Source organism: Panthera tigris, chromosome B3, assembly GCF_018350195.1.
Source record: "Panthera tigris isolate Pti1 chromosome B3, P.tigris_Pti1_mat1.1, whole genome shotgun sequence".
NCBI lineage: Eukaryota > Metazoa > Chordata > Mammalia > Carnivora > Felidae > Panthera > Panthera tigris.
Window position 1 is genome coordinate 83,038,582 of NC_056665.1, and position 6,135 is coordinate 83,044,716.

The window sequence follows — 6,135 nt, forward strand, 5'->3', positions numbered from 1 at the left end:
ACAAGGATGGGAAAGCACAAGAAATAATATGTAAGAAAAGCTAGAAGTTTTAATATTGTAGGGGGATGGAATAAGGTCCTTTAAACCTTTAGCCAACAGTTGACAAGTGAGGATTCCAGGTAACTCTGTGTATCCAGACACAGAAAGAATCCCACTGGTAAGGCAGAGTACTTCACAGTCAAAAAGAAAACCAATCCTGGCTGCACAGATAATACATGGAAATTCTATACACCATTTGTTGCAAGGTGGTGTCTTCTGTGAAACCACTTACCTCAGAAGCATCGTCTGAATTGTTCTTCAATACCAAACATGGTCACAGCTCAGAGAAAAAGTCAAAAGGCCTCAATAGTCAACAACTCAGAGAACAAATCAAGAGCTTCCCCAAATGAACTTTCACTATCAGATTTATGTGTGAAGGTTAATGGCAACACCGTTGCCGGGCATAGATGGAATTCGGGAAACTTCTTCGGAAGCTGGACTAGTAACGAGAACCCAAAGTGACATTACTAAGCAGTCACCAGTTATCTGGAGACATGGCACACCCCCCAGCTGGGTGCTTTGAACACTCACATTAGTGAGCAACTGGAAACCTGAGAACAACTGCAAAGAAAACATCAACTCATCACAAGAAGAGAATCACAGTTACCATCTGCATATGCCAGGCACGATGGTCAATTCTTGACTGCCATTCTCTGTTGCAACCTCATGACCCAATAACGGTAGGTGCTATTGTTATCTCTGTCTTACAGTTTAAGAAGCTGAGATTTAGAGAAGTTAGGGGACTCATTCAGAGTCTCGTAACTATTAAGTGGTGGAACCAGGATAATAACCCAGGTCTCCCAAAGCTTGATTTTTGTTTAACCGTTTTGTTACAGGCTGTTTTCTCCCCCTTGGTGTGGAAGAGGCTTCGGAGGAGGAAATTGTTCCTGAAGGCCATAGCACCTATTTTTTTTTTCTTTTAAATACATTGTGAAACAGAGATTTTAAGACCAAACTTAAAAAGTTACTGGAAAACAAACAAGTTTTTTGAGATGCCTGGGTGGCTCAGGCAGTTAAGCATCTGACTTCAGCTCAGGTCATGATCTCGCTGTCCGTGAGTTCTAGGCCCGCATTGGGCTCTGTGCCGACAGCTCAGAGCCTGGAGCCTGCTTCAGATTCTGTGTCTCCCTCTCTCTCTGCCCCTCCCCTGCTCACACTCTCTCTTTTTCTCTCTCACAAATAAATAAACACTAAGAAGTTTTTTTAGAAAACTTTCTTGGAGCGCCTGGGTGGCTCAGTTGGTTAAGCATCCAACTTTGGCCCAGGTCATAATCTCGTGGTTTGTGACTTGGAGCCCCACGTCGGACTCTGTGCTGACAGCTCAGAGCCTGGAGCCTGCTTCGGATTCTGTGTCTCCCCTTCTCTCTGCCCCTCCCCTGCTCACGCTCTGTGTCTCTCTGTCTCTCAATAATAAATAAATAAATAAATAAATAAATAAATAAATAAATAAATAAATAAATAGTTTTTTTAAAAATTAAAAAAAAACTTTCTTGATAATGATGTTTGATTCACCAGAAATAAAAAAAAGAAGAAGTTGACATTTGTTTTCCCCCATAACACAATCTAAACTTTTATAAAGCCAAAAATTTCAAAATTACAAACTCACATCTATAATTATGCTGGAAGATTTAAACATACCTCTCTCAGAAATTAGTAGAACAAGGAGGAAGAAAAAAATAACTTGAACATGATGTATAAATTTGACCTAATGTGCATATATAGAACAGAGCATTCAGTAATATTGAACCTTTCAAATTCACCATAGAATACTTATAAAGCTGACCAAATGCTGGATTTTAGCAAGCCTCAACAATGTCTAAGGATTAAAATGTTCAGTATGTTGTCTTGACCCGGTTGCCTAATGGATAAGGCATTGGCCTCCTAAAATGTTCAGTATGTTGTCTCATCATAATGAAATGAGGCAAGAAATAAGTAACAAAAAATAACTAGAAAACGACCATATGTTTAGAAATTACGAAAAACTCATGAAGAAGGCATCATAATGGAAACAAAACTGATCAATAATGAAAATACTATATATCAAAACCCATAGGATTCAGCTAACCATTACTTACAGGGAAATATATAACCCTATAAACGTGTATTCGAAAGGAAAAATAATTGAAAATGAATGTTAAGCATCCATATCAAGAAGCTAAGGAAACCATCAACAAAGTGAAAAGGCAACCTACTGAATGGGAGAAAATGTTTGCAACTCATATATCTGATAAGGGGTTAATGTCCAAAATATATAAAGAACTCATAGAACTCAGTACCAAAAATAATAATAATCCAATTTAAATGAGCAGAGGATTTCAATGGACATTTTCCCAATCTTCCCAAAGAAGACATACAGTTGGCCAACATATACATGAAAATGTGTTCAACATCACTAATTGACAGGGAAATACAAAATCAAATCACGATGAGACATCACCTCACACCCCTTAGAATGCCTATTATAAAAAAGACAAGAAATAGTAAGCCCTAGAAAGGATGAGAAAATAGAACACTTGTGCATGGTTGGTGGGAATGTAAATGGGTACAGCCACTATAGAAAACACTATGGTGGCTCCTCAAAAAATTAAAAATATGATCCAGCAATTCCACTTCTGAGAACTTATCCAAAGAAAACAAAAACATTAACTCGCTAAGATATCTGCACCCCCGTGTTCATTGCAGCATTATTTACAATAGCCAAGATATGAAAACAACCCGTGTCCGTCAACAGATGAATAAAATATGGGTACACATACAGTGGAATATTATTCAGCCTTAAAAGAGAAGATCCTGCCATTTGCTACAACATGGATGAAATTTGAGGGCATTATGCCAAGTGAAATAAGTCAGAGAAAAACAAATACCGTATGATCTAACTTATAGGTGGAATCTTTAAAACACAGAGGTCATAGAAATACAGAACAGAGATTGGTGACTGCCAGAGACTGGGGCAGAAGTGGGGGCCTGGGGGGGGGACAGCTGAACGTGATCAAAAGGCACAAACTTTCAGCTGTAAGATAAAGAAATTCTGAGGAGGTAAGGTACAGCACGGCGACCATAGTGAACAAATACTACATTGTATATTTGAAAGTTGTTAAGTGAATAGATCTTAAAAGAGAGAAAAAAATTTCAAATATGTGAAGTGATGAACTAAGTTTATTGTGGTTATCATTTCAGTATACACACACACACACACACATCAAATAATTAGGTTGTATACCTCAACCTAATACAATGTTACGTGTCAATTCTGTCTCCATTAAATGGGATGCAGGTGGGGGGGGGGGGGCGGATATTCTAAATAAATCACCACAGAACAATACCCAGTATTGAGCTAAGACTCAGGAAACAGACTTCTGTAATAGTTCTCCTGTTCTGTGATCAGCTATAGGTCACTTCACCTCACTGGAATACAATGGTCTTAACTCCAAAGCGAGATGAATGTGGACAAGACAACTCCTAAAGCCCACAGAGGAAAAGTTCTCTTATCTCACCTCCACCTAGCAGACCACCTGGAATGCTGATATCTCACATTCCCGATGGCTGATCCCCGGGGCATGCTGTTTCCTTACCAGGCTGGATGCTGTGAGGTGATGGATGACAACTTCCTTTCTGAGAGTCAGTAGAGTTTAATCAAGCTCATTGTGCTTATTACAGAAACAATGTATTTTATTTCATTTTATATAAATATTCAAAGAGGGTGATGAAAAGAAAGAAAATGGTTGTTTCTAGGAGAATGACCTATATAAAGGTGATTTCACAAAGGAGAGTCACTATAAATTTTGATGTTGAGGACTATAAAACATTAAGGCAAAAAAGTAAAATTCTAGATGGATTCTGCCCTCAAATTATATCAGAGACCTCTTGAAATATGTACCTCTCTTGAAATAAACTAAAATTTGGACAATGATGATATGTTTTGGATGTCTTTTGGGTAAGAAAAATTATGCAGGACTATAATTGGTAGACTTGTACTAAATAAAAAAAAAATTGGGGTGCCTGAATGGCTCAGTAGGTTAAGCATCGGACTTCAGCTCAGGTCATGATTTCACAGTTTGTGAGTTCAAGCACTGCGTCGGGCTCTGTGCTGACAGGTCAGAGCCTGCAGCCTGCTTCGGATTCTGCCTCCCTCACTTTCTGCCTTTCTTTCGCTCATGCTCTGTTTCTCTCAGAAATAAAAATAAACATTAAAGAAAAAGAATTAAAGAAAAAATTTAAGCCTGGAATCTATATCAAAATGTAAAAACATCTAGATTTCTACAAATTTAATACAAAACGTTATAGGTACACATGCATTGGGTTTTCTGGTTTTGTTATTGTTTTTTTGTTATTTTTTGAAATAAGTTCCATGCTTCCTCCAACTTTTTGACTCAACTATTGGTCTTGCCTTTTTATTAGATAACAAACCTTCCTCCATAATTTGTAACTGAGACCCTCTTTATTCAAAATAAACACAGTCATTAAGTTGTTTTGGTTAAGGCCCCAGCGTCAATAAAGTCTCCCTCCCAGCCTTGTTAAATGGTCCAAATGTGATCTCTACCACCTTTGCTTCTGTGCTTTTTATCCCATAATCTGGCTTTTCAAAAGAACTGGTCAATCTGAAATAAGCAAGGCCACAAGAACAGGTATTTTTTTTTTCCAACGTTTTTTATTTATTTTTGGGACAGAGAGAGAGAGAGCATGAACGGGGGAGGGGCAGAGAGAGAGGCAGACACAGAATCGGAAACAGGCTCCAGGCTCCGAGCCATCAGCCCAGAGCCTGACGCGGGGCTCGAACTCACGGACCGCGAGATCGTGACCTGGCTGAAGTCGGACGCTTAACCGACTGCGCCACCCAGGCGCCCCAAGAACAGGTATTTGAAATGCCTGGGCAATCGACAGCTTCACCCTTGGGTCCTCTCAGAACATCCCTGCCCCCATACTATCTCCATTGTTTCACAAAATAACCTTTTGCTTCCACTAACAGGGCTCAGTACCATTAAGCTGGGCAGGAAATTAGTCGAAAGAGCATTATACTTCAAATGAGGAGACATAGGTCTACAACATTAAAATGACCTTTCTAAGCGACGTTTGCAAGATTATTTCAAGAAACTGTCCTGGTTTCCCCACACTACTCTTCTTGTTTCAAAACAACTGAGTCAAGTCAAATGAGATCCAAAAATGGTTTTCCATAAATTTTCTTCAGCAGTATTTAAATTTTCCTTTGGTCTTAGCACATTTTAATACAGATGAATCAACCAAATAGGTAACTGGGTTCAATGTAGAAATAAACAGGGGTAGAAGATGGAAACAGAGTCAGTCATCCAAGAGAAGGCTGACTCACTCTTGTCAATGTCAAGGAGAGCCCAGACCCCAAAACACTGACTGATAGTAACTAAAATGCACAGAAGACCTGAGGAAGGCAGCAAGCTGGCAATATATTAATTTAAAGTGAGAAATAGAATTGTCACCCAGATTGCAATTATTCAGGTTGGCATAACAATCTCCTTTTCTCCCTATAGTCAGGCAAAACCAAATGGTAATCAGAAGCCACTCATTACCATGAGAAATCACTGTGAAAGACTCAGAAATATTTAAAATTTGTGTATTTTCTTCATTCCCTCTTTCTACATGAGCAGACCTTCTCTAGAACCAGAAAACTGCCTGAGGACATGCAGTCTGGAATGGGGGAGTCAGAGGAAGCTCATGTTTTAACATCAGGCTCACCATAGGGACATTCTTGTCTTTGGGACTGGAATTTCTGGAAGTCTGATTACTTGTAAATTCTCCCATACCCAGGGACAGAGCTGGCATGGGATAAAAGAAAAGGAATCCTCGATGATTCTCTTTCTTCTGTGCTTCCCACAGCTGACCAAGCCCTCTGCTTTCAACACCCTGCTTCTGTAAATCTGTTAGTGCATTTATATGTGCACGTATTACCATCTTGCAAGCCTGGACACCAATCTACCTCCTGTAGGTGACTCTACACCTCTCTCCTCAACCCCATCTGCACGGCCCTTGCAAGTGTAACTCTACTGCCCTCACTTCTTAGTTCTAGGAGACGTTCTATGGCCAGGACGCCTGGGTGGCTCAGTCAGTTAAGCATCCAACTTCAGC

General features: G+C 39.6%; 1 protein-coding gene across 1 annotated transcript in view; it reads left to right on the forward strand.

Annotated features, from left to right (window-relative positions):
- The window catches only part of NPAS3 (neuronal PAS domain protein 3), an 868,317-nt gene extending 864,425 nt beyond the window's left edge, over positions 1–3,892 (forward strand). The window contains exon 15 of the mRNA XM_042989548.1: positions 3,425–3,892. The gene's annotated coding sequence lies outside the window, so the exon portion shown is untranslated. The remainder of the gene's footprint in view (positions 1–3,424) is intronic.
- Positions 3,893–6,135: the final 2,243 nt, after the last annotated feature.